This window comes from Pezoporus flaviventris, unplaced genomic scaffold (genome assembly GCF_033815535.1).
Source record: "Pezoporus flaviventris isolate CSIRO_AGI_PZ_B2104156 unplaced genomic scaffold, CSIRO_AGI_Pfla_v1 ptg000083l, whole genome shotgun sequence".
Classification (NCBI taxonomy): domain Eukaryota; kingdom Metazoa; phylum Chordata; class Aves; order Psittaciformes; family Psittacidae; genus Pezoporus; species Pezoporus flaviventris.
In genome coordinates, this window is record NW_026892631.1 from 5,520,186 (window position 1) to 5,547,637 (window position 27,452).

Sequence of the window (27,452 nt, forward strand, 5' to 3'; positions counted from 1 at the left end):
TGCCCTGAGCTGCTGGGCTCAAACCCTGGGGAAGCAGCACCACATAGCCCTCACCCTCAGAAATCATATAGATCCAAAACAGTATTTTCATTCAAGGATGCAGAAAAGGAAACTCACCACACAGCCCTCACCCCTTGCATGAGAAAGGAAGTCCAGGTCTAGTGAGCTCTGCCTTTTCCTTTAATTTTAGGCATGAAGATGGTTTCCTGCTTCCATCAGCTTTCCCTGATACAGTAACTAATTTGCCTTCCAGCAGAAGGAATACCGATCGAGAGGTAAAGCCATTGCTGGGCTTCCAAGGAAGTGCTAATTAGTCCCTCTTTGAGAAATCTGGTTAAAGCAAATGAGCAGGTGTTGCTAGAAATTGGACATAATCTGTACAAACATGCTCATTCCTATGTGACAGCAGAGCTAATTACACCTATCCAGACCTCCATGGGTCACCTCTCCATTTTATATAGTATCTCTCTGTCTAAAGTGTATTACTGCCTGGTACTCCAGATAAAACACTTCAGTACTTGGTGTCAGTGGTGAATTAACCCCTTCTCTTATCATGGCTTGAGAAGAAGGATGTTGCTACCAATGCCACTTACTCCAAGGACAGGGAAAACACCTTGTATCTCCCTTTGGGCATGTGAGGCACGGTGCAGAGTACCCTGCCTTGTGCCACGCTGAACTGTCACCAGCAAGCTTTGATCTTGCTTGGTGTCAGCATCAGAAGGGTTTATGGATGTTTATGTGCTATGTCACACTTCCATGGCCTGTGAGCAAAGCTTTGCAACCTCCTGGAAAACATAAATGTCCCCTGGGGGAAGCTGGTGATTGACATCCGAGAGGGACAATGCTGTGGCAGCAATGGAAGTAACCACAAGGGTAATTATGGTTTAAGTAAGACGCCTTGTGTGTAGACTTTCACCAGCCCGATGGTCTCATTGCATCAGCTTGATCTCAGGCTGGTGTGAAGTGTCTGCGCACATCTGCAAAGCTGGAATCAAGAAGAGTGGGAAGTGATTGCTCGGCACAAGCCAGCACAGGAGAAAAGCAGCCAGCTGTGGGTTGGTTTGAAGGGGAAGAATTTCCTAAGCAGCCTCCCAAAACAGAGGTATCTCTGCGTTACTTAGCAAGTGTCACGCAATCTCAGCTCTAGTTTGCACCACAGCCATAGGAAGAGAGAGGGGCCCAATGCAGACTATGTGGACAGAGACACCCATGAGTTTACTACATGACCTGGGAGACATGCATGACCCCCTGAGCCCTGGTTTGCTGTTGCAAAAGGACACATGGATGTGTGGTAAAGCCTGGGAAGCAATTGCTGTTGGACAAAGGGAGCACAACACCCATGGCTATGTTGAGAAGCTGTGGCTGCCCCATCCCTGGCAGTGTTCAAAGCCAGGTTGGATGGGGCTTGGAGCAACCTGCTCTAGTGGAAGGTGTCCCTGCCTGTGGCAGAGGGTTGGAATTGGATGAGCTTTAAGGTCCCTTCCAACCCAAACCAGTCTGGGATTCTATGAAAGTCTCTAGCAGCAGTGTAGGCACTTAGGGCCATGTTTGCATCCAGTCCTAAAGAGCAAGCAGCGAAGCTGAGAGCCTCAGGGATGGCAGCACAGCCATGGGACTGGGAGCAGGGCAGCCCCAGCCAAAGCCAAGCAAAAGGAGTATGCTCCTCATCGGCACAGCTGCCCCTGCAGTTGTTCCCAGCTCTTTCTTGTCCCAGCAGCTGAGCACGGCCCAGCTGGATACAGAGGGAAGAGGGAGACAAAACCCCTTTGTCAAGCTGATTCCAGACGTACTACCCTGCACACAGCCCCTGCCAAGAGGGCCCATTAGGGCTCAGCTCATTAGAGCTGGGATCAGAGCTCATCAGAGCTGTTTTCCTCCCCTGCCCCCTGTTAACAGCTTCAGAGGTCCAGGGGGAGCATGCGTTATTGCCTGCAGAAGATGCTGATCAGGATGGTGTCCTTCACCCAGACACAGGCTCAGATTTTCCTAAAGCCACTGCTGACTCCTGACTCTGCATCCACTTGGAGCTATCAACTTGCGTATCAGGACTGACATGGCTCTGAAGTTATAACATCTGATTACTTGGTCTGCTAACATGCACAAGGCAGAACGATGGTGATGCTCCCATTCCTGAAAAGAGGAGCAGAGATACGAAAGTAGTAAAACATTTCCCCACTAAAGTCTGTCAGAGCAGGGGCTAATGCTCCATGGCTGCTTTGCTGTCCCTTTTCAGTCAGGGATGTCCTGTACTTGATCCCACAGAGGTGGGATGGAAGTGTCTTAGTATGACAGCAGAAACATGTCACTCCCTCAGATGGCCTGTTGTGCCCTAGAGATGTGCCCTTCCCTCAGCTTTCTCTTCTTTCAGTGTCCTTAGGTATGCCTAGCTGGATCTTTTCTTGTAGACCACATTCCTAGTATAATGTTTGCCTTTCTTATATCAGTACAACGCTGACTCATATCAAATTGAAGTACAAGTATTATGCAAGAGGCTTCAAAATGTCCTACCTGAGACATAGGAACTGGTTCCAGTCTGAAAGTGGCTGCAATTCAGGCTTCTCCCAGCCATGACACTGGCTTTACAAATGAATCTTGTGGGTTAAAACAAGAACGTACCTTGGATACACCTTCAGGTTTCTGCACCACCTAGGACAAAGATGCTAAGGCTTTTGTTTAAGTGAAAGCTGAGCTTCATTATCCAAATGATGTCTGAAGATGTGGTTTTGAGCACACGCATTTCATAGGGCTTCTAATAATCTGCCTCCACTGGCCGGTACTTTAGAGACCAGTGCAAGAAGCAGTCACCACACATGACTGACTCCAGCCCTGAGGCCCTACTTATCCATAGGTGGCTTACTGGTTCTTACAACAATGAAGAAACCCGGCCAGCAGCAGCCAGGGCCCCGTGCTGCTGCGCAGCGTGACTCTGGGCATCCTGCCTTTGCATCATGGGACAGGGATGGTGAACATAAATCTGAATTAGTTCATCTTAAGAGATGAAGGACTCAGCAAAGCTACATGAAGAGCAGTTTCAGGCAAGTCCATGGAGTAGCTGCTGCTGTGTGTGTGTGTATGCATGACGCTGGGTGAAGTTATCTGTTTACCAGCTCCTCCTGCCACTTCATCCTCCATCAGCTCCTGTTTGCTGCATGGCCACAGGATCTGCTGGTGCCCATACAGGAGCCAGAAGTTTGGATCAGTGAGGGAGAAGATCAAGGACCAAACCCACAGCCTGTTATGACTGCAGAGGCAGACAAAACAAAAGCACACCTTCCCTCGCTCTGATGCTGCCATCCAGCTGAGGAGAAACATGCGTTCTCTTGCAAACAAAACCTCTTTCCTTTGCCCTGTCCGATGCTGCTTCAGCTTACAAAGAAAGAGTACTAATGTGCTCACCCGTTGACAGAGTGGACATGAAGGACAGTTTATAGCACCTCCTGTACTCTCAGCTCAGAGCTGGAAAACGATATTCGTTGCATCTACTGTGCAGTGCTTGGCCAGTACAGCCACATCCACATCCAAAAGTATCCAGCTAGAAAAAAAAAAGACAAAGCTATTAAAAACACTCACACTCAAGTCAGGAAACATCTTATTATAGGTCTTGGTTTGAAGAAGGGAAATTAAAAACCTATATCCACACTCAGCATATGCCCAGCTATATTTGTCTGCTCCATTTATCATCTTCGACAATGCAATTTCAGTGTTGCACCACTCCAGTCTTTTACACTAAAAAAAAACCCACCCCAAACAAGCCAATGCACAAGATGCCATTGCTGGTTTACAGCTGTGGCCTATCCTGTTTCCCTGAGCATTTGCTGATTTGGCATCAGCACAACACTGAGGGGGTTGGGATCTGACTGGAAGACGTGGATCACAGTAAAACAGGCTCTTCCTGTATTTATAGCAGCGCTCTGTCGGAAGCACAGCAGTTTGTTCATGTGCTGGTGGAGAAGGCATCACTCTGAAGGGGTTCCTTCACTAAAGATGTACCTCATGCACGCATTTCTCAGGCTGCAGAATGGAAAATAAAAGCTCTGGCAATGACAAAGCATGCATGCAAAGTTAAATATGCAATGGAAAACATTACAGAGGGGTTAGCTATTGCTCCCATAGTGCAAAGACTGGAAATAGATGCTGCAAGTGCTTTATGAAGAAGCAGGAAGCTTGGCACTGCATTAAAGGAGCATGGATAGAGTCATGGGTAAGAATGGAAGAAACCCAGACATGTGGTAAGCTGAGATTGTCCAAAGCCAACTGCAGGTGTAGCCAGGCCACAATCACCCGTGAGCCTGCTGCTTCCATAGGAAAGGTGCCACGGGATGTTTCGTGGTGTTTCAGGGAGGCTGTGCTGCAGCCATGCCCCTGGAGCAGGTTTGTACCATCTCCTCTTGCTCAAAATGAATGCCAAAACATCGCAACTTCAACATGACCCGGAAGAGGCAAAACGGTTTGGGTGGCTGTTCCTGCCTTCTTGATGCAGCAGGCTTGTACAGGGCTCTGCAACACTCACTTTTATTAATAGCCTGGATGTCCTGAGCATTTTTCTATCTGGTTCTCACGAGTTATTTTCACTGCACAGCTTCCCATGATCACTCAATTTTGGGAGCTGATTAGACCAACTGGTGGGATAAGTCCCCACAGATAAAAAAACCGACAGCAAAACGAACCCACACCCAGAGAATCAAGAGTGTTTCTATAAAAAGTTAGGAACATGTGCATGGCATTGTGGGTATAAACAAGACTCAGCACGTATCTGCCTTTCCACTGCTGAGAAAAGAGCATTTGGCTACGTGGAGCTTTAAATAAAGATGCTGCTGGTTGTGCATCACGTGCCACTTGTGATGGTACCTGGCCTTGGCTAGCCCCTCTCCTGCAAGCACTGAGGGGAGGGCAAGGAAGGGAAAGTGAGGGTAAGGGAATTATATTTCCATGCTAGTTCTGTTCTCCTGTTTGCAGTGAAGTGCTAGGGATCAGATGGGGGCCGGGACTTGCCTTTGCATGAAACTATGTCCTCCTTCAATGCTTTGCACATCTTAAGAAAGACCATTGTGTATGGACAGAGAGTACTCCCAGACACAGCGGAGTGCTGAAAGGGTGGGGAAAAGCCTTGGGGGCAAATGCCTTCACTTTATTCCTACAGCCTGTCTAGGCAGAGATAGCAGGTTGCACAGCTACAGCAGTGATGTTAAACACCAGCAGCAACACCTGGGTCCTCTAAAAGTCAATAACAAATCCTCCTTGGATCCCGGAAATAGCAAATTGTGCATCATTAGAGAAAAAGTACAGGAGTCAGTGCTCAGTAAGAGCTTCCAGAGGCCTTTGGGGTTTGTTTTCTCTGGCAGTGAGGTATCAAGGGAGCTTATAGAATGGATTTAAGCAACTTCAGCGAGCCTCGGACAAAACGAGGTCTTCATGAAGACTCAACGCAGAGTGGAGGAGGGTACAACACACATATATTGAGCTCTGTGGAGGTACAAACCTACTCGGACACCCTCCTCTTGCACACACAGAGGTAGGGTCAGATTTTACAGATGCATGCACCTGTGCTTGTATATACAGACAAATTGCCATATCCACTAAAATACAAACGCCACCCTAAAGAGGATGGATCATACACATCTCGGGGGGATGCGAACGCCTTGCTATTCATAGCAGCCCACGCTGAAAGACAACTCCTTTCGCCTAGGCTATGAAGTGGAGCGCTCGGAAGTGTGCTCCTTAACTCCCTGTGTAGGTAGTACCACATAATCATCAACTACATGACTGCAGACTATTTCCCCCTCCCACATTTAGTTCCTGTTCTGGATCACGATCACTCACCGAAAGCGAACTCAGGGTTTCATTTGACGCCCCTCCACTTGCCTTTTTGCTGTACCACACTCAGGCTCTGCTCCCAGGACGGGTCTATTAATATTCTCAGGAATGTTTTGTTTGATCTTTGTGCATTAAGGAAGCGAACACTTAACAGCACCGGAAGAAAGCCTCCTTGCCTCCAACCCAACTATTTGGACACAGACCTGCCAGCTGCCAAAGTCTTACTCAGACCCTGGCTTGGACTTGCTTAAAGCATATAAAATCTTCTGGGAATTTCTCTGTAAAACCCACATGAGCATATGCAAAATACTTCCCCCCCCCCAAGGTTTGACATAACATAACCTGGCAAACAGACCAGGCTCAACACATTTCATCTTTCCCAGCTCTATGAGTATTAGAGCTACTGCAGAAGCTTGCCAGAATTTTCACTGGGGAAAAAAAACACTGAGTTTTCACTGTATGTTCAGAATTGCCTGAACTTCCCTAAACTATAAAGTAAATAAGCAGCCAGAGGTAGAAATTGCCAGCATGAGATTTGACAGGCTGGTGGCCCAGCCCAAAGCAAGCGGGAAGCAAGTCATTGGTACCTGCATGCAATGGAGCTCAGCCTTGCTGTATGAGGGATAAGGACTGCCTGATAGCACCTTCAAAGCAGCTATGGATCCTGTCATCACAGCACACCTGGGACACAAGGAAGGGCTCCCCACATGTTGGTGTCAGAGCACAGTCTGTGGGTAAGCAGTACACCTCGTCCGATGTACTAAAGAAAACTAGTGTAGAAAACAAATCTACTGCTCAATCTGCTAGACTAGGCTTTCTCCCTGACACATATGACCATAGACCATATATGTTTATCCTTATGCGTGACATGAGCGCATGCCCCTGAGAAACATAGGAGAAACCTGATCGACAACAGCATCCAAAACTAATGTTGTTGGAAAGACAGGGAACTGGAAGACACTCTTTTCATGGTCACTAACAATATGGATGTTTTAGCACCACCCTCCACATAGCCGAGATAAAAATAGCTCTTCTATAAATGCACCACTGTATTCTGAGGTCAAATAAGACTTCCAATAAAATCACTCCAAGGCATTCAGAAAACAATTTACTATTTATCTCACTAAAGAAAGCAAGTCCCTAGTTTTATCTCGTCTCTTCTCGCTAAGGCACTAAAGCCCCCGGAGGATAGCTATTTTGATAAATTGCATAACAAATTATGCTTCAGGGCTGCATATCTCCATCACGGAGCACGGAAGCAGTGTAAGGCTGCCTGTTTTCATGAGCTATTTCAAGACACAGCGGACAGCCCTGGCTTTCTCAGAATCCATCAGCGTCGCAGTAAATGTTTGTTCCTAAGCACGCACACGCGCGCCCACCACCGCACGTCTCTTACTGACCCAATGGTTCCCACATAATCCCCCTGAAGCAGACATTTCCCCTCACACCAGAGGATGACCAAGAAATTGTTCCACTTGAGAAGGTCTGATAGCAAGAGGAAAGAATTCAGCTCATCCCTATGGTGGGCTTCCAGCTTTCATCTCCTTGATAACCACCGCATCTGGTGACCATCTGTGGTTAAAAATGGCTTCCCAGGAAGAAACTCTTCTGCTCAGCACGGGGAGGTCGGTTATTTTTAACCGAAACCCATTCCACCTTGGTGCCTGAGGAAAACAAGCATGTTCAGCAGAATCAGTCCTTTGGAGTCAACACGAGCTATCACAGCGTAATGTTACTTTTGGCAAACAAACTGGTATCAACTACTTGCCCGGGCTCATCCACGTACGGCATGGCTGCCAAGGGAAAACAGGATGAAGAAAGGATGACACATTTGTAATCTCTAACCACGCATGTTTAAAGTGCAAATGGAAAGAATGAACACCCTTGACTCTAGACTCCCGTGTTTATCACTGGAATAATTGAAGCCCTGGCTGTGACCGGGCAACTTTCCCCTTAGCATGAGTATGCCTCTGTCCTAAGCAGAGGGTCAAGGAGAGAGCTGTGACTCCAAACCTCTTCAGCTCTGGGAGCTGCTTGTCTAGGACAATTAATCACAGCAGTGGACACTAAAACTGAGCTGTATCAGATGACCAGCAACTCCCACCGTAAGGCAACAGAGAGCACGGGCTCTGCATTTGGACTGCCTCCTGTTCAGGAAGACCTAAGCAAAATGAAAACCAGCAACCCATAGAATGAAAACCCTTCCTTCATCCTTCCTACCCCCTGTGCAGCCACGGAGAGGGGGAAGAAAGGGGAAGCCCTGCCCCATGTGCATCTCTCCACTGTTGCCAATGCCCTACCTCATCTTTGTGTCAGCAGAGCTCAGATGCTGCTTTGTGTTTGCCATCACATGCCTTGTACAGAGCATCCTATGTAAACACTGTAAATCTTGACTTTACGTTACCAAGATGTGCGTATGCACCCGAGTCATGGCTTTGATGTGATTGACAGTTCTCTGCTCCAGGAGCCTCTGGAGAGCTTCAGCAGTGGAGCTTTACAAGCAAGAATGTTATGTAAGTAGATAGCTATTTTTGTTCAAAGTTTAGTTCTGCGCTCTATGAGACTAGAAAAATGAATGCACACATAGGTAAAGAACACATTCATAAGATTCATTAAAACAGCCGTGCCCTTCCTCCCATGATGCTCTTCCTGGTGGTGACATTTGCCAAAGGTTTTACAGGCCCTGCACAGAGCAAGGCTTCTCCTTTGTACCCAGCCTCCTCCTCTTCCTTCATCATCCTCTGAGACCACAGTCCAGCACTCAGGACACCACAAGCACTTCCGCCACAAAGAGATGTGATAGCAACACTGGAGCAGAACACAGGATTACCTTAAGGCAACCACAGACAAACGCTGCAGCACTAAACCAGACAAGGTTTAGCATCTGGGGCAGCCCTTACCTGCCGGCTGCAGAGTCCTTTATGCAAAGCAATAGCCTTGTGACCCCAGATGGAGGAAGGAAGATGTCCTGCCAGGAAGCAAGACTTCCACAGGTCCATACTCTGGTCTCAGAGCAGCACATAGAGATGACCTGGCAATGCAGCATGGTCACTTCTCTGCTCTGCCCAAAATTGTCTGGGTGATCTTGGGTCAGCACCTTAGGCACAGACCCACAGAGGCCTAAGGAAAACCCTTTGTGAGGGTTTTCAGCAGAACTCAGCATCTCGTGGTTCCTCCCTCTGTAAAATTCAGATGGCCTCATAACCCTACCTCCCCCAGTGTCAGCATTATACATTCTTTGTTGGCTGGGAGGTGATCAAGGGGATGGGAGCAGGAGCCAAAATGAGTAGGTTGTAGCTCAGGCACAATCTAAGCCTTTGATTACGTCCTGTGAAACTTTTTAGACTGAATAAATCAGGCCCATTATCATTGACATGGTTTGGAAAAACCCCAAAACACTGAACTTCTAGGAGATCGTCCTCTGTTAGATAAAGACTTCAGACAGTTAAATGATACTTGCTAATTCTGGTGCTCCACTAGACCCAGACATCTATCCCTGCTGGCAGGTCTAATGACGGCTTTGGTCTGCACAAGAAATGGTTATTCATCATCAGATCTCCTTGCCCCTTTTGCAAATGTTCTGCTTCATCTCAGAAGAAGGAAAGGGAAAAAGGCTATAAATAAAGAGTAAGCAGCTATTTTGGGAAAAGCACGTTCTTCATGGTGTGAGTGTCTGCGTGTGTGTGTGTGTAAACAATTGTCTTCTGCATTTCTGTCAGCTTATCTAATCTCTCAAACAAATACCAAAGGTTCTTGTTGAGGTTTCATGGCCTGGCTGTCTTCATCAGCCTCTGCAAAGGACTCCTTCATGGGTCAGGCTCTCCAAGCAGTACCACATATCCCAGTGGTCCCCATGGTGGTAAGCAAGCTCCAACTGATGTGCAAGGCACAGTCCGACCCTTGAAGTCATTGCTTGATCCTGTGTCCTGTAAAGACATAATTCCCTAGAGCTATCTACCTGTGTTTTTATACCTGCTTATTGCATATGCTTTAGTTTCACGTGCCACTACGCTGTTGCTGTATTCATGGGGTTGGCTTTTGTCTGCAGGGAGCTGCTCCCTGCACCACCACCCTCTGAAGCATGTACTTACTGCTGTCACTGCCTCAGAGAAGACTTTCCAAAACTATTAGGTGGGGAAGGACACTGCTCAAGCGTCCCTGGAACAAGAGGGAATAGCCTTGCCCTGGGCTTGCTGCAGCAGGCAGGGCAAAAAGGATTTGAAAGAAAATGAGGTAGCTGCAGTTAGAGACGGATGAGTACCTTGGGGAGGGGAACAGGCAGGATTTATGTAAAACAAAAAGCAGCTTTAGGAGCAGAAACAAGCTGCTAATGGCAATGGAAAAGCTCTCCACAAGACACAGCAGCCTCATGTACGCTGATAAGAGACAGAGTTAAGGGAGAGGAACATCACATGCCTGGACTGTTCACAGCTCTCTTTACGCAAGCAACAAGCTCTGGAGGTTGATAACACAGGAATGTCAATGCAGAGGAAAATAACCCTCCTGTGTGCTGCTTTAAATATTCCCAGGGCTTGTTCTGAAAGCATCCTATTCAAAGCCCAGGGAGCTTGTGATAACGCTGCTCACCATGCTGGAAGGCAGGCAGAGGTCATGAGGAAGCTTGAAGCACCATGTTGGCCTTGCTGCTTGTCAAATGGTTTTCAGCAGGAGCAAAGAGATAACCAAGAAGAGACAGAACAGCATGAATCAAATGCTGGATTTGCTAAGACAGTCACACGAAAAAGAACTTTAGGAACCATTGTCCCACCTGTGCCTTGTTCTTTATGTCCTTATCGCCAATTTCCCACTGTCGTCTGACGCCAGAGACACCGGCTTGTATAGATGTTGGGTCCAACAACAGAAGTCATTTCCTATGAGGAATCGAATACACAGTTTTGGTGGTGTGGGCTGGGGTTTTCTTCTTTCCTATTTAGCTGAATTCCCATCCTGTTGAAGTCCCAGTTCTGTCACTGAATTCAGCAGGGCCAGAAATTAAGTGATTTGGTTGTGGTCATACTGAAAGTCTGTGGCAGAGGGAGACTTCAGTCCAACCCAGCCTCCCAAGCAAACTTAGCTCTCCATGAAAGCACGTAAGCTCATCCTGCTTGCAGTGCAAGAAGTCCATTTCCTTCAACCAGTTACCCAAAGATCAACAACTGTTGAAGGTCTTATGCCAGCATGGAGAACATTGAGCACTATCTCTGCCCCACAGCTTTCAGTGCACTGCTTCTGGCCGGGCTCTTTCACCACACCACGCAGGAAACTCAGAGCTGCTTCCACCCAGAGCAAGAGTCTATAGCAGGATCTCTGAAGACCTGAACTCTTGCTTTCAGATACAGTGTCTTGTTTCCTATTGCATAATGAAGCTTGGCCAAAACCCACACCACCATTTACCATGCTGGTGCACAGATGCTTTTGCTAGAATAGAGTTAAGCCAAACTGAGCTGTGTTTGAATCAGCAGAACTTGGAAGGCCAAAACACAAGGTTGCAGCAGCTTCTCCTCCCCACTTTCCACGGCTGCATTGTGAGTGTGCATTCATACAGGCTTGCCAAACCCTAAAGTCAGGTGTCTCCACTACCATGGAGTTTAGGGCCAAAGGCTAAATTCAGCTCACACACTGAAGTCAGTGTGGGTGCAAGCCAGATTGGAGCTTCAAGTCTGGTGGTTTGAGGAGAAGGAAACAACTTTGCTCCAATTTAAAAAGGGGAGATAAGCAAAATAAAACCCCCTCACAGGGCCCCAGAGATCATTTCCACCAGGTTTAGGAACTGGCCTCTGTGTTTCATGAGAGTTCTCCACCCTGATGGCCATTCTCATTGAAGATATTCAACCCCCTTTCCTAGGGCTCTCTCTCCCTACAAATGCCACTGGGGGCTTTCACAGCAGTGTAAGCCAAGGCTTTAAACGTTCTGCAATGTAAAAAAGGCTTTTCCACCCTTGCTCATCCGACAATTACACTTTAGGTCTCTGCTCTTAGTTCTGTTTGGGTAGGTATTTCCTATCCATGCTTACTCTTCTTGAGCATCTCCAGGCAGCCCCCAAAGCATCCTGTAGCCACCCAACTCACTGTTACAGATCAAGCCTATAGCATCCCAGTATTAACTGTGTTTGGTGTATTTCCTCTGCTGTTGAAAGCAAAGCAAGTTCTGTCTCACCCAAGCAGAATTAGTACAACATGGAGAGGAAATCCTAGAGTACCTCCAAGGAGGAGGAAGATTTCCAGCAAGGAAACCAGGTGTGTGCAGCAACTTTAATAGCAAGAGGAAAATCAGTTTTCCAAAGTTATTGTTTGTGTCAAGGTGCAATATAGAAAAGCTAGGGCCTATCCCAGTGTCTCATTGAAGCTTCATTGTCTTTTTCCTCACGTTATCATAAACTGTCTTCAGCACAAAGGGCTAAATACCTGCAGAAACAAAATGAAGAAAATAATTCTTCCAAAATCCTACACTCATTCTATGTACCTTATAACTAGATCCACTTTAGTTGGGTTGCTCCAACTCGGTCATATCTGCACACTACAGCTTATCTCTGCATACCCTCATTGTGGCCTATGGTTCTCTAGTTATACATCAGCACATATTGCGTCCACCACAGCAGAAAATCAGGCTGCAGAGGGGCACAATTTCATCAGATGTACTGACCTGTCCGGGACAGGGGTTGTAGGAAAATGTTACAGAGAAACTGCCATAGGCAGTAGTGGCATGACAGTGCCAAGTCTGAGCACAAGCCCAGCCCACCATCCTGCTCTGCCCCACAGGGATCCCAAATCAGCCTGATTCATGGTCAGAGCTGTCCCTTTCACACCTCTCTTTGCAGATACTTCTGGGCAATGGTTGTATCTATTCAGGAAAAATTCCTATGGATTCCTTTAAGGCCACTCCTTTTCCTTACTCACTCCCTGGTTTTCCTTCTTTCTTATTTCAGATCCCAACCCTGCTGCTTGGCTGCAGTAAAAGCCCTCAGGGAGGACAAGCATTAGGACGTTTACTTTTTCAGCTGCTCCGAAGCACCCAGAGGCAGAAAACACAAGCCAGGCAGCCTGCATCTCCTTAGAACCCCAACCCTTTTCCCTCTGCATCCCCAACCCTGCAGCCATCCTGCGTGCCTGGAGAAGGCAGCCTGGGTGAGCTGCCACTTCCCCTTCTTGCAGCCCAAGTGACCTTAGTGTGAAGAAATGTCTTCCTGGTATTCAGCTTATGTTTCCCCTTTCCCAGTTTATCCCATTGTTTCTGCTTAACCCTTCCTCAACAGCCCCATCACCCTGAGAAGCTCTAACTCTATTTAGCAGCCATACACATTTCTAATATGCTTTAGGTACTAATAACCCAGGTCAGCAACTTCTATGGCACCTCAACACATGGTACGTATTCTTATGCCTTTCAGATGTCCCTTATTTCAGGTCTTGACATAATTCAGCTGAAGGGTATTGACAGATAAGCACAAGCATGCTGTGGCTGTGAGACTGACTATTGCTACCTGGAAAAAAAAAAAAAAAAAATCAGAACCTTTTGTTAAGAGAATTCCTGGAAGGTTGTTTGAGAGCAGCTTTTTTTTACGTTTCCTATGAATTTCCATTGCTTTTTCCCAAACAAATACAAAATATTCCATAAAAACAACCCAAAACGAGATGTGAAGTGACATAAGAAGATAGCAGAAAAATATCCTCTGTGAGCAACACTTAACTACACTGAGCATTGTCTTACAGAGCCCAGAGGGGGCTCTGCCTTGGGATCTTTAACCCTTTAATACTTGCTACACTCTTTCCAGACAGGACTTAACACCCTTAACACAGGCATGTGAGACTTGGTAGCCTCATATTGCTAAATTTTCCCCAGTTTTCCTTTCCAACTGGTTTACCTCCTTTCAGCCATTCAAAGTTAAGTTCCAGGAACTTCCTCCTTGATCCCAGAACTTCTAAGTAGAAGGATCAATCACAAGCAAAACATTTCTTTGGCAAATCATAGCTCAGACTGGGTCCTGTGCAAAGTTCTGAGTGGTTTCTCACTGAATAAAAGCCAGTTTCATTCAGACTCCTGGGCCAGACCAGAAAGCTCAAACCAGCAGGCAAGTTTCCCATTTGCAGCAAAACCCAAAGCTAGGAGAGCTTGTAGTCTCGTTGAAACAGCTTTGAAGTATTCTATATGAGCAGACCTGTCCTTTGCAGGGATGCTCCTGCTGAGAGCCACACTGTTCCCTGCCGGGATGGGCAAGGAAGGGTAGAGTGGTGATGGGTAACCCACCAAAACCTTCAGAACTCAGTTCTCATCTTCCTATCACCCTTGTACAAGCCTGTGGATTAATTAGCAGACATTCAGGGCTTGATGATGCTCAAAGCACTGTTGAAGGGTTAATACCAAGACTGTTTTCACAAAGCGAAAGAAGCTCTGGCTATGACTTCCCTTTGTTTCCCTCCTCCTCCCTTCCCCACCTTCCCTCCTGCTGCTTCTTCTATGAATAGGCCTTTACTGTGTCTCAGGAAAAGAAATGCCTCTCTGAGGGCCTTGCTTTCCCCTGACTGCTTGGGGCCATCAGGCAGCCAGTCAGACGGTGGCCTTTGTAATAGGGAAAGCTTCTTCCAGGCAGAGGAAGACACTGCCTGGGGCTTCTGTATTCACAGCCTTTCTATTTCTAGCTCTCCCTTTTCACGGGGCTTTGTTTGCTAAACCCCACTCCCTGCTCCCCCCAGGCCATCAGTGAGCATACTTATCTTAGAGGCAAAATAAACCCCAACATCTCTGATAGAGCCCACCCCAGAGAGAAGAGTCTTTGCCATCTTACCTCTTCTGCCTTTTCTACTTCCAGGGAGTTTGCTGGAAAGGAGACTAACTAATAGGATGCTTTAACAGCTTAAATCCTGCTCTGTGGATGCCAATTTGCCTCTTGAGGTGGGAAGTAGAAAGTAATCCTATTTTCAATATAGGTATGGATAGACTGTGCCGATACTGAGCTCAAAGTAGTTTGAGAAAGGTCACTGCAATAACATGATGCATAGGCTCAGAAAGCTCCAAGGAGCTGGCACAGGATGTTAAGGTAAACCAAACATCCCCAGCCCCTTTCCTGACCCCTGACAGAAGGATTTCAGCCCACAAAAGGGCACACTGAAGCCAATGGTCAGTCAGCTCCCTCCATCCTTCACTACCTGCGTGCTTTAAGGCTTTTCAGCCAGGTCACAGCTCTTTCAGTGCGCCCTGCTCAGTAGCCACCAGCCCCATTGGCTCATTCGGGCTGCAGCCCTTCACTCCCTCAATCCACATGCCCCAACATCCATCACCACCTGGGGTGCAGCCATGCTTTGCACGGGTTTAGTGCTTTGCTGTCTCTTGTCTTTCCACTTCAGAGAGCTTCTGAATGCCAGGTTTTCTCCATGCCCATCTCACAGCACAAGGATCCCAAAGCAGGCACCACCAGTTTAATTTCACACCACATTATAGCATGACAGCCTATTCTAAAAGCAGGCAAGTTCACCTAGAGCAGGGTCACACGCTCAGCTTGATGCCAGACTCAGGTGATGCTTAAAGTTCCTTGTCACTGCCTTGCCAAGGTGTCCAAAATACATAGGAAGGGTAAAGTGCTGCAGGCTCTCAAGATCTGCACAAGATTTTATTTACCTCTGCCTTCACATATTAGCTCTCTAGATCTAACACAGACTTGTAGAACAGTTTGGGTTGGAAGGGATCTTAAAGATCATCCAGTCCCAATCCTTTGCCATGGGTACGGACACTTTCCACTAGACCAGGCTGCTCAAAGCCCAGTGAAAAGAAAGACTGCTCACAGGCAGGCTACTACATCAAGATGGATTAAGGTGAAAGAAAAACTCGGATCTATGCTCATCTTCAATCATGTCTTCCTGAACCTCTTTCCTAAAGTTTTTCCTCAGTTTTCCTGCAAGCATCCGTTTAGGCCAGCCTCATCAGTGAAGCAGTAGCTTAACTACTCTCCCATGTGAGGGCTACAGAGCATCCTTCTGTAGGTTTTTCCATCAGTGGTTATTTGAACATTTGTTTTCCAATGTCTCTTGACACAAATCAGTGTTCAGGCACGAGTCTGTCTCACACTTCTCCTGCAGTCAAGCCCATTATTGCAATCCTCACCCACAGCCACTGAGGCAGTCATACTTTGACCAATCTTTTGGCACTGTCATACCTCCAGCGAACTGCAGCCTTGCTCAGGGAGGTTTATGCCTTGTCACCATTGATGCCTACAAAGTCACCAAAGGCATATGCCACCTTCTCAGCACTCCCTGGTGCTCTCCTGAATAGCAAAAGGTCTTTATACCACCCTCTTTCTGAACTTCAAGCCAGCTGGTCCTTCAGCTAGGAAATTGTCCATCTTGGGAGCAGATTTCTCCAGGATCCCACACAACAGTTTGATAAGGTACCAGTAACAAGAGTGTGAAGTGGTTTCCATCAACATTTGATGATGAAAGTAATCTTTTTTCCCACAAAAGGACCATCAGGGACTTGGTTGGAATCTTGGAGTATTCTCCAGACTCCCAGCTACAACTGACAAGGTTTGATCTGCCCATGTGAACACTCCTCCATTCACTACTTGCCTCGCCAGCTCAGCCGGTTAGTGCTTTTTGATATCCAGCCCATCAGTTCTCTTGAGCACACACATTTCCTCATCTGGCAGCAAACAGAGGAGAAGACATCTGTGTGCCCAGGTCACAAGGGCACACCAGTTTCAGCTGGTTTAATTGGGGCCATTTGTCCTGGTAATTTTCAACAGAGCAACAACAGTCTTGCCAGAACAAGTTCTTGGCTCCCTAAGCACTTACTAGGAGCCACAGCAGGAACAGGGCTTATTAGAGAAGCAGCAAGTCCTTTTATTTGCACAGCAACATTATTTCCTCACTGCTGGCCAGTGCCTGGATGAACACTGAGCCCAGAGGTGAAGGACTTGCATAGCCCATTACCCAGACTCCTGAGCCATGCAGTTCCCAGCTGCCACTGCTCTTGGCAGATCACCATGTTACACAGAAGCTCGGGCTCTGCCCTTTCTCCTCCAATCTCAGCTGAGAAACAATGTGAAAACACATCTCCTTGTCTCCAAGTGTTCCTTTGTTCCTCCTCAGCTGATCTGCTCCTTGCTCATCACCTTGAGGGTGCAGGGGAGAAGACACTCAGCATTTCACACTTAACCTCCCACATGGTGGAAGCTGGAAACACGCACTGAAATATGGGCAATTGAGAATACAATTACAGCTGAGAGTAAGTTGTGTTGTAACTGGCAAACTCCAGACACAGCCATGAGAGGATGCAGCGATGTGCTCCTTTACCCCAGCCTAACTGCCAGGGGGCCACTCTCCTACAAACTGCTTGCTGAAAGCTAGATACACCTTCAGGTCTCACACAAGTAACAAGCTCAATCCCTTCTCCTTTGATTAAAATAATGATTAGAGATGGTTATTGGAAACATCAGGAAGCCTTGCTCCCATTTTGAAACTTTACAAGCTTGGTGACCCTCCTGGCTACCTACATATGCAAAGGAAGCCTGGCAGATCCTGAGTGCCAAGGCAGAAAATCCTTCCCCTCCCAGCAGTACAGTAGAACGAGTGTTTTCATCAGTAGGTACCAGCACGATTTGCAGAAGAAAGCAGCATGTTATCTACTGCACTTCTTGGAGAGCAGTCAGGAGGTGGCAAGGCTGAAGTTAGAGAACAGCAATGGAAAAGAGACAGAAGACAGTTGGGGAAGTGAAGCAAAGCTATGTCCTCTGCAGCTGAGCTCAGGATGTCCTCATTTTTAAAGCCCCTAGAAACAGGTCTTTAAAGAGCTGCCTGGAGCCATCCAAAAAGCCAGGCTGGGGCTTACCAAAGCAAATACTCTTCCTCCATGTAGGCTTACGCATTTTTGCTTCCATTTAGCTGCTCAGAGCTAACTCTAGGAAATACCAGACAAAACTGCTAAAACATATCAGCGGCACAAAAGGAAGAGTTTGCCTGCCCCCAGCCCTCTGAACTCTTTTAACCTGGCAAACCCTAGAGCAATACAGACACTGATGGAGAGACTCAAGGCGGGTAGAGGCAAGATCTGCTATGCCATCAGGTAGCCAGGCTGGTAGAGGAGGGTATACCTACAACTCCAAAGTCCATCTGCATGCCTGGAGCCCAGCTATGCATCGGTCTTCAAAGACACTTCGTGGTTTGATGAGTCACTGAGCTAGAAAGCCAACCTATGCCCCCAGGAAAGCATCATCACATCCCTCTTCACCCAGAGGAGGAACTCATCTGCAGACACTGGGACACTCACTGTTCCTGTAACTGTCTCTTGTGAGCCCTTTCCCAGCCCAAGCATTTTCTACTGAATTCAACACCAAAGATTTGGTTCTGGCTACAGCGTGGCTCATGCCTTTGTACCAGAGGCCAGTGCTGCAGGTAACACTTCACTCCCAGTGTAAGGGGCTTTGTTACTGCACAAAGACAAGGTGATGGTACCTACCCCAAACAGCTCAGCCTAACAGAGACCCATTACCCTCATTTTACAAGAAGCCAGTCAAAGCTTGGGGGACAAAAGGATTTCCCTGCAAAGGCTGTGGCTGTCCTCAAGACCACATGCAATGCCATGCTGCACCACCACGCTTCTGCACCCGCCCAGCATCACTGACCTGCTCAGTGCTGTCTCTGCAACACTGACCAGCACATGCTCAGCACCAGTTAATCTTCTGACATCCAAAATCCAGCACTGTCACATTAGTGCTGGCCTGCAGGATAAGGAGCAGCAGGTCATGATGACTGAAGCCTCATTGAAATGCAGCGTGCACACTCACAGGAACTGCAAATACACTAAATATGAAGGACAAGCAAAGGGAGCAAGGGGATTACTCCGAGTACTCAGAGTGGTTTAAAGGGAGCAGGCATGAATGCTTTGCTTTAGCAGCAACTCAGCTGACGCATCCAAACCTTCCACCCGGGGTGCATCCTCACTTGGATCAACACCTCACTCCTTACAGGGTACTTCCTAATGGTCTATTGATTTCAAGAGATGTCCCAGTAAACATGTTGCAGAAGGATCAGCAGCCCATCAGCAATGGTAAGTTCATGTGCTAGCACCCTGCTGTTCAGTGCAAAAGGGAAAATGAGTTTTGAGAGGGTAGGTTGCTGGCAGGTCAATGTGACACTTGTAGTTCTGGCAACAAGCAGCCCACCTCAGAGCAGAGGTAACGTAAGCAGGCATAGCACAGCCTCCCCTCTGTGACCTGCCCTCAAAACCAGTGTCACCTCCTGGTTCAGCTTCCCAAGGCTCCTGCCACCCTCCCAATGTGTCTGCATCCCTGTAGGAAACATCATTTGCCAGCCCCAGCTCTGCCAGGGCAAGGCATGCCCCAGAAACCACCTCCCTGCCTGCCCCAGGTAGGAGATGACCTTCCTATGGGCCTGGAGAACAACATGAGGGGCAGAGTGGCTCAGCCATGCAAGGAAGGGTCTGGCAGGAGGCATTATTTGGGAGCAACCTCTGCTGAGGAGCAGGGCAAGGACTGAATTTCTATTCTGGGGCTGTCTGCACTTCCCGTTCGGTGCGACAGCCTCAAAGGGGAACTAGTATTTACAGGGCTCTGGTCACGTCATCCCATTGTTCCCATACAGTCAGGAGGCTGCCAGGAGAGAGGACGAGAGAGCAAAGCATCCCAGCGGGCTGCCCCAGCCCTGCTCCCCACCAGTGGTGGCACTTTGCAGGGAGGTAAAGCAAAAGACACTGTGAAGTCAGTGATCTCCTACCACAGGAGGATCACGCACAGCTAGGAACACAGCTTCTCCCTCCCCAGGCATCTTCCAACTGCAGGAAAAGCAAAAAAGACAGAGGAAGATTGTTTTTCTCTAGCAATCTAGAAGATGCAAATGCATTCTAAAGCCCTTGTAGATCCAACAACAGGAGCTTTTAAGCCTTTTGAGGATGGCAGCTTCTCAGCTGGTCCAAAGCAACCCCTTCTCCAGAGCCATTCTGCTTTCTGATGCACACAGGTCAGTGTCATGCCACAAAGAGGCCTGGTGCCTTCTGCATGGGCAAGGAGAGGAGCCTCCTGCAAAATGAGGGCATACCAGCAGGGCCCAAAGGTGCCCCAGGTGGAGACAATGGACACCTTCCACCATGGGCATCATGCACATCAGTGGGGATGAACAGCAGAGCAGAGGAGAGAGAATAAAAGAGGAGCCTCACAGAAGAAAGTTGTGGAGTACAGGAAGGGAGGGTAAAGCAGACATAGCAAAGAGAAGCTAAGAAGCAACTCTTGTGCACACAGGCTCCTGCAGCAAGAAGCAGCCCAGCATGACTGAAAGCCATTTGGGGTTACCTCAAGATGTTGCTCTCCAGGGTTGCTCATCATCACTACTAAACAGAGGAAGCCATTTTGCTCTTGATGGGAGGAAGAAACAGGGATAGAAGAGAGATGAACCAGAAGGAGGTCTCACAGCAGTTCTAAGCCCCAGCTGAAGACAAAGGGCTTTTATAGGCAAGACCAGCCAGGCTAAGGGATGTCAGTAAATCGCTCTCATTATATTCTTCACCTGTGCCAGGAGAGAGCTGCATCTCCTAGGGCTGCGCAAGAAAGAACTCAATAAAGATGATGAAGCATCAAGATGACAAAGTAATGGGGGTTGTGCAAGTTCCCACGTAAGCAGGTCTCTCTGTTTTAGCACAATCAGTAACTGAAACTGTCTTGATGATCATTTTTTCCTACACTTTGAAGTCTCTCTGACTTTGTTTTTGCAGGAACACCTTGACTTAGTGCTGGTTGCACCTCAGGCTCTGCTCTTCCACGGCCAGGGACTCCGTCTCTGCCACGAACAGCATGAAAGCAGCCTAAGCATTTACACATGTACAGCTCGGGCTGTGAGAAAGGTCCAGCCTCCAAACTTTGACAATCAACTTCAGAGGATCCATAGTTTCACCTGCAGTATTTGCTGACCTATAGAGCAATCATGTAACACTTCATGGAGTGAGAACCCCTGTTTCTCTCTACCTTCGGCATGCTTTTATACACGATGTTTAATTTAATTTTGTTGTTGTTGTTGCAAAGCCTGCCTTTCCCTATTTCATTTCCTCTTTACATTCCAAGACAACGGCCTGTGTGCAAGGATAGCAGCTGGTTTATTCCTGGAATTAGCACTCAGTTACTGGACAGACAAACACTGGGATTTCTGCAGGAAACTCTGCTTTCCTGATGTGTTGCTGTTTTCCTTAGGCTGAAGTTTAGAGCCAGAACAGACGGCTGGGGCTTTGTCTATGGAAAGAAAGAGTTCACTCCTTGTCAGCAGTAACGTGCATCCTTTCAGAAACAGAAATATTTGCCCTCTTCCCTTTCAGCAAGACGTTTTGGCACCATTATGAACCCAAACCTTTGGCAGAGCCATGCAGGCAGCGAGACAGACTCCGCTGAAGTATGAAGAGCAAAGGGGATCACAGCTCAGTGCTGCATGAAGGGCGCAGGAGTCCTCCCCTCACAGCACTGGGTGTTTGCAGAGCTGCTGGCTCAGAGGTAGAGCAGGAAAGGGCTCAGACTGCAGTACCTTGTTTGCATGTAGAACAGCTCCTCGCATCACAACAGCTCCAGCTCCATCAGTGGCCTGCAGAACTGACACTCGTCATGTTTCCCAAAAGAGGGAAATCCACGCTGGAAGTCTGGGATTTGTATTTTGGACCAACAGTAAGGCTGGGGAGAGAGCCCCACACATGTACCTCCTCTGTGACACCTGACAGCTCCTCAGGAGTCACCAGCTTCCATGCATTGGGAGGCTTCTTGGTTAGCCAAAGGGCTATTTCGGAAGGCTGGAGGAAAGCAACATTGTGCTTGCGCTGCCACGAGCCTGCTGGAAGCAGAACAAACCCTGTGACAAGGCTTGTTTTTTGCCTCCAGGAGTCAGGAAGCCCAGTTCAGCCCGAACATGCTCAAAATAACTGCTGAAAACGTTGTGTGCTGATCCAGTACCGGGTGAAACTTCAACAAACGTGATGTTTTCCCATCCCCGGCTATATTTACTTGCAGACTTGCTCGGGTGACCTCGCTGAGGAATGAGGGCACGTACAGTACTGCTGCAAGGTGCTGTAAAGACTCACTGCCTCTAACAAAAAAGCCCAGTGCTGTTTCTGAATGAAGAAGTGCATTGCTTAAGGAAAGGCAGTCTCTTCACTTTCAGTTCAGGCATCCCACCCCTGATCTTTATAAGGGCCCTCCTAGGAAAGGCAAGCAATGTCCTCTGGTCAAGGCAGACTCCTTTCGCCCTGCTCTCACCTGCCTTTCTCCTTCCCTTGCCTCTCCTCCACATCCATGTGCAGGCTTTGGCTGGCCCTCAAGCCTACGCTCCTCTTGCAGACATGACCCTGCAGCACTTACTCATTGCTTGTATCTGCACAAGCCCGCTCAGGAAGATTACTCACATAATGAAGGGCCCAGGTACCCTGCAAGCATAACCATGCCTTTGCAAGTGGCTTTCAATCCCCTCACCTGACCTCGTTCACACAACACCAGGGAGTTACAATCCCTCAGCCTTTGCCTGTGCCTATCATGGTTTTAACTACACAGCCGTGACAGAGGGCAAGGCATGGCCAACCTTCCAAAAGCACCTTCAAGCCTCCCCATGGAGGTCAGCTCTTCTCAAGTCTCACCAAATGCACTGGCACTGGTGAAGCTGATGTCCTCCATCAGCCATCCCATGCACCCTCATCCCATGTGCCAGACACCTACACCAGTAACAAAGCAGGAAGCATTTGTGCCGGGACACGTGCACTTTAAGGGCTGAAAATGCCCCCAGGAGCTGCAGAACAGCAAGTCACAGGTGCAAACAGGGAGAAAAGACATAAAAAGAGTAAGGGTTGAGCCTCAGTATCTCCTCCTGCCCCATCCCAGAGTCACCAAAGGCTGCCGGAGCCTTTGCAAGGCAAGCACACAATATTAGAACAGCCAAGCACAAGTGTCTGCAAATCAGATGTCCAGATAAAAAGGGCAATGGGCTTGGGTTTGGCACTGAGTTCTTTCAAAAACCAAACCCCTGAGTGAGCGGGGATTTGATCATGCATTTTTGTGTTGGTTTCTGCTTCTTTTTTAATATGACCTGGGTCCTCTTTCCTTTCCATTCCTGAACCTTCAGCATATTCCGTGATTCAATGAGTCTATATTTTACTTTCTCAAGGTTTTCTCTGGGGAAAAAAAGGGAGGGGAAAAGGGCTGAAAATGTTCCTTCTCATTTAAAAGGAAGCTGAGGCTCCCTGACAATGGGATGACTCCAGCAGCTGGGCTTTTAAGGACACTCTGGAAATTATGAGACTCCTGATAAAATCATAGGATTGGCAAAGCCTTATTTCCCCTGAACAATTATGATTTCTTTGCCTGTGGGTATCACTGTGTTGAAATGCCTCTAAAGTTCCTGCTATGTCATTGAATTTGCATGCATTTCTTTTCGGTTCCTTCCTTCTCCAGCCCCTGCCAGAGAGCAGACATTCCTGAAAATCCACTAACCACACTCCCATAACTTTACAGCCTGAAGACCTTGAAGCAAATGAGCCTTGAAGAGTAATTGTAGCATTACAGGCACCAAATGATGCTGAATTATGCAGCGCTTAGCGGACGCTGCTTAGTGGGTTGATCACAGGGAAAAACATTGGCTAACGTGAGAAAAAAAATCACTTGTCCAAATGGTACAGCAATGCTGTTAGCAACTCTATTAGCAAACAGAAACAACAGAGACTCCTCTGTCTGCGTGGTGGGGCTGGACCACAGGAGTCCCACTTTAAACAGTAAAACGTGCTAGGAAAGGACATCTCCTTCTAGAGGATGTTTCAACCCACCACATGTATACGTTCCCCTCTGGAGCGTCTGCATTGCTGTAACAGGTAAAAAGCACCATTCAGGATGAACCAGGTTTTGGAGGCAGGCATGAGCCAACGTTTCCATCCTGCTGACTCAGATGCTGTGGGATGCACAGACCTTAATCAAGTGTGCTGGTTTTGTCTGGGATAGAGTTCATTTTCTTCATAGTAGCTGGTAGGAGGCTGTGTTTTGGATTTGTGCTGAAAACAGTGCTGATAACACAGGGATGCTTTAGTTACTGCTGAGCAGTGCTTGCACAGAGTCAAGGCCTTTTCTGCTCCTCACCCCACCCCACATGAGTAGAGGGGGTGCATGAGGATTTGGGAGGGGACACAGGCATACAGCTGACCCCAACTGACCAAAGGGATATTCCAGACCATATAGTGTCATTCTCAACATATAAAGCTGGGAGAAGAAGAGGGAAGAGGGGGGGACATTTGGAGTGACGCTGTTTGTCTTCCCAAGTAACCATTAGACATGATGGAGCCCTGCTGTCCAGGAGATGGCTGAACATGTCTGACTATGGGAAGTGATAAATGAATTGTCTGTTTTGCTTTGCTTGTGCACAGAGATTTTGCTTTACCCATTTCCATTCTTCACATATAGGAATCAAGCTGAAATTAAGCATTAATTAAGAAATTAATGTAGAAGATAAGCAGCTTGCTCAAGCTCACACAGGAAACGGGTGAGGACTGAGGGATGGGAAGTAGGTGTTCCCCTGACTGGACTGTCACATGGTAATGCCTTCCTACCAACACCTTAGCATTGCATAGGACCTGGGAAACACAAGGCTGCTGTAACGCTTGGAGGTCCCCTTCCCCAAAACTTCTGTATTTTTCACGGACAAGAACTTGAACGAAGTGGGAAAGGAATGGGGGAAAGTCTATTAAGGCCCTCACCTTCATGGGCGCAGGTTAGCAGTGAGACTGATGGATGGGGTAGTGGGAAGAGCAGGAGCTTTGTTGGGTTGACCAAGGAATCCCCATGCAGCAAGTATGTGAGATGGCTGGCATTCTTGGGAGGTGAAGATGGGCAGCATGTGGCTCAGGTGTGTAGGTATGAGGGGCCACACATTAGCACCAACAAGAGCAAATAAGCCTGCCACTAACAGTGCATAGCTTCCCCCCAGAGTGTAGATTCCATGCATCCCCATGATTCCTTGCATCCCCAAACGGTGGGAAGTGCGTGATAAGTTTCCCAATGCTTACACCCCACGTTGTTCTTCATCCCCCTTTCTGAGCCCCTCGCACAGGCTGTGAAAACAGCGAGCACCAGCATCTACCACTGCACAGGATGAAGCAAGAGTTTGAGGGAGGACAGGGAGAAGGGAAGGGTAAGTAGGTGACAGTCTGACCGAGGAACGCATGATAACGCCCGACGCGCAGAGCCAGGCTGCAGGCATTTCCTGACCTCAGGATGCTGGCAGCTTTGTCACCTCTGAGCTTGCCTTCACGTGGCTTTGAGATGCTGGCCGCAGAGCCTCCAGGCTGATGGAGAAGTGCCTGAGTCCGTTGTCCCACTTGCATGCACACAGGGACGTACAAGCGAAGGCTCTCTGTTACCTTTTGGCTTGCCACTGTGGCTGGGTGTTTAAACACAGGTGTCTGCTGCTGTTGACACTGAGTGATAAGTGGAGGCATTTTTTCCATTGGAAAGAATCTCAAGAATTTCCCTGTTCTCTTTTTATTCTTTGTTTTCTTTCCCTTCTGCATCTGGTAAGGAGACTGTTACTGTGGGGTGCTGGGCATCTGGCATAAGGCAGAGGTAGGACAGTGCTTATTAGCTAAAGATTAGATCCCCCCTCCGTTCCCCTCTCACAGCTCCAGCCCTAAGCTTCAAATCTCATTTAAATTCAAGCCTTCCTCCCTTTCTGCTCTCCCAGCTGCCTCTAATAGCTGCTCCTTAATGCTCTAGTCCCTCACTTGTGAACTGGTTCCCCAAAACAGCAGCCAGCAGCCACCTCCGGGGATTAATTATCCCTCCTGAAGCAGGAGGAGCTGCGGTTCCTTCGGTATTGTCTGCATTGCTGAGGCTGAGTTTGCACCTTTGCATCCAACCCCCTCCCTGACCCCCACTTAGAGCTTGGGGAAAAAGTGTTCAGATGGAAAATATAAGAGCAACACCTTCCCAATGGGAAAAAAAGAGGCAGGAGCTGGAAGAGGGGCCTCCTTCCTTCCCTTTTTGCCCACCTCATGGCACTGACCTGTCACCGTAAAACAACCCAGGCTCCAGGGGGCCATTACCAGAAAGCTCCTATTACTTTCTTTCATGCTCATCTCTATGTTTCAGGTCATTTTTTATGTCATTTAAGCCGTTAAGATTTTTTTTCCCCTAAGAAAATCCAGGCCTGCCTAGCTCTGGTACACCCTGGGGAGCAGGAGGAGGACCCAACGACCCCACACATGCCCGCACACCCTCCCAGCACTGTGTACTATGGGCAAAACCTTGTCTCACAAGGAGCTAGCTGAACATCCACACAAGTGTGTGCAAACACAAGAGGTTGAGATGCTCCTACACGTACAGGCATGTCCGTGCACGTGCAGTCACCATCAAGCAATGCCCTCATCCCACCCCCTCCTCCCCTAGAACTTTGTTGGAAAGCACTAGCTCAGCCAGAGCACCTCCAGCTTGTGCCTTACTGATGCCTGGTATCTGGTTGGTACTACTGATGCCTGAGTGTATCTCTCCCTCTTGGGGTGACAGTCGCACTAATAAGCAGGCACCATCCCCACCATAGGATGGAAAATATGAGTGCTCTAAAACAAAAACCCTGATGCAGTGCAAAGCCAGAACCAGAGGGATAAACCCAGCACCCTGGGACACCAGCTCACCTAAAACATTTAATGGGGCTTGGGCACCACACAAGTGATTGATTGCCTGTCTCTTCCTCTTCCTGCAACAATTAGCAGCTCTGGTCATCAGTTGCCCTCTGTCCAGGAGCTGAGGAGGCATCGGTCTCCACCACTGTTTCCTGGGGGCCTGGGATGCAAAGGGAAAGCAAACGGGCATGTTTTGAACAAAAGGATAAAGAGGCCAAACCACAGATGAAACATCACCACTTCAAAGAGGAAAAGATAGATAACAATATTAGTCACCACCCAGCAAACAACCTACCTCTTCAGCCTGCGGAGGGTAAGAGGAGTCTTCCATCCTCCTCATCATCCTCCTCCTCCTTCCCGTCCTCCTGCCCCCAGTCCTGTTTATGATACGGTCTATGACAAAACAGCTTATTAAAGGAATTATGCAACTGAGCTCCTACCTTTCCAAGCTGGATTTTTCCAAAGCCTTATGTTTATCGGGTAATTGTGCTGGAGACACCAGCACTACCTGTCACAAGCCCTTTTGTGGGCTTGTTTGTTTAATGAGGCTTCAGCTCCTTAATTGCTCGCATGCTTTGTTGGGAAAGCTTAGTCACATGGGTGCAAAGGTAATCCAGGAAAAGCACTATCAGTGTGCCCAATTAGGGGGCTGGCACTGCCTTTGGTATTGAACTCTGCCCACAGCCTCGGGACCAGCATCCCAGGAGGTCACTCGGCAAAAGGGCATCTTTACACCTCTCAGTGCAGACTGGCGCTGGGTCTCTAGCTTCTGGTCCATGTGCCCTGCGGGAAACTTGGCTCATAGCAAAAACATACACGCTTTTTGCCCTGGAACTGCCCAGGAAGCCCACATGGACATACATGGGAACCTGTGCATAGGTACCTGCCACCTTCTGAGGCTCCTTTGGGCACTTGAGGCACCTATCCAGATACAGTCCAGGACCTACCAGAGCAGCATCCTCTTGCAGAGGTGGCCATGCCTCTAGCACACCACTCAGACACACCAGAACACTGA

The 27,452-nt window shown here is 48.1% G+C and overlaps 1 long non-coding RNA gene across 2 annotated transcripts; it reads right to left on the reverse strand.

The window, feature by feature from the left end:
- LOC133280552 (uncharacterized) lies at window positions 1-27,167 on the reverse strand. 2 transcript variants are annotated; one of them, XR_009747225.1, is made up of 5 exons: window positions 26,878-27,167; window positions 26,450-26,597; window positions 25,181-25,366; window positions 18,423-18,518; window positions 1-985 (listed from the first exon to the last, which is right to left on the reverse strand). It is a non-coding gene; the product is annotated as an uncharacterized LOC133280552 (long non-coding RNA). The 2 variants fall into 2 exon arrangements; XR_009747224.1 differs by lacking the exon at window positions 1-985 and adding an exon at window positions 15,980-16,974.
- Window positions 27,168-27,452: the final 285 nt, after the last annotated feature.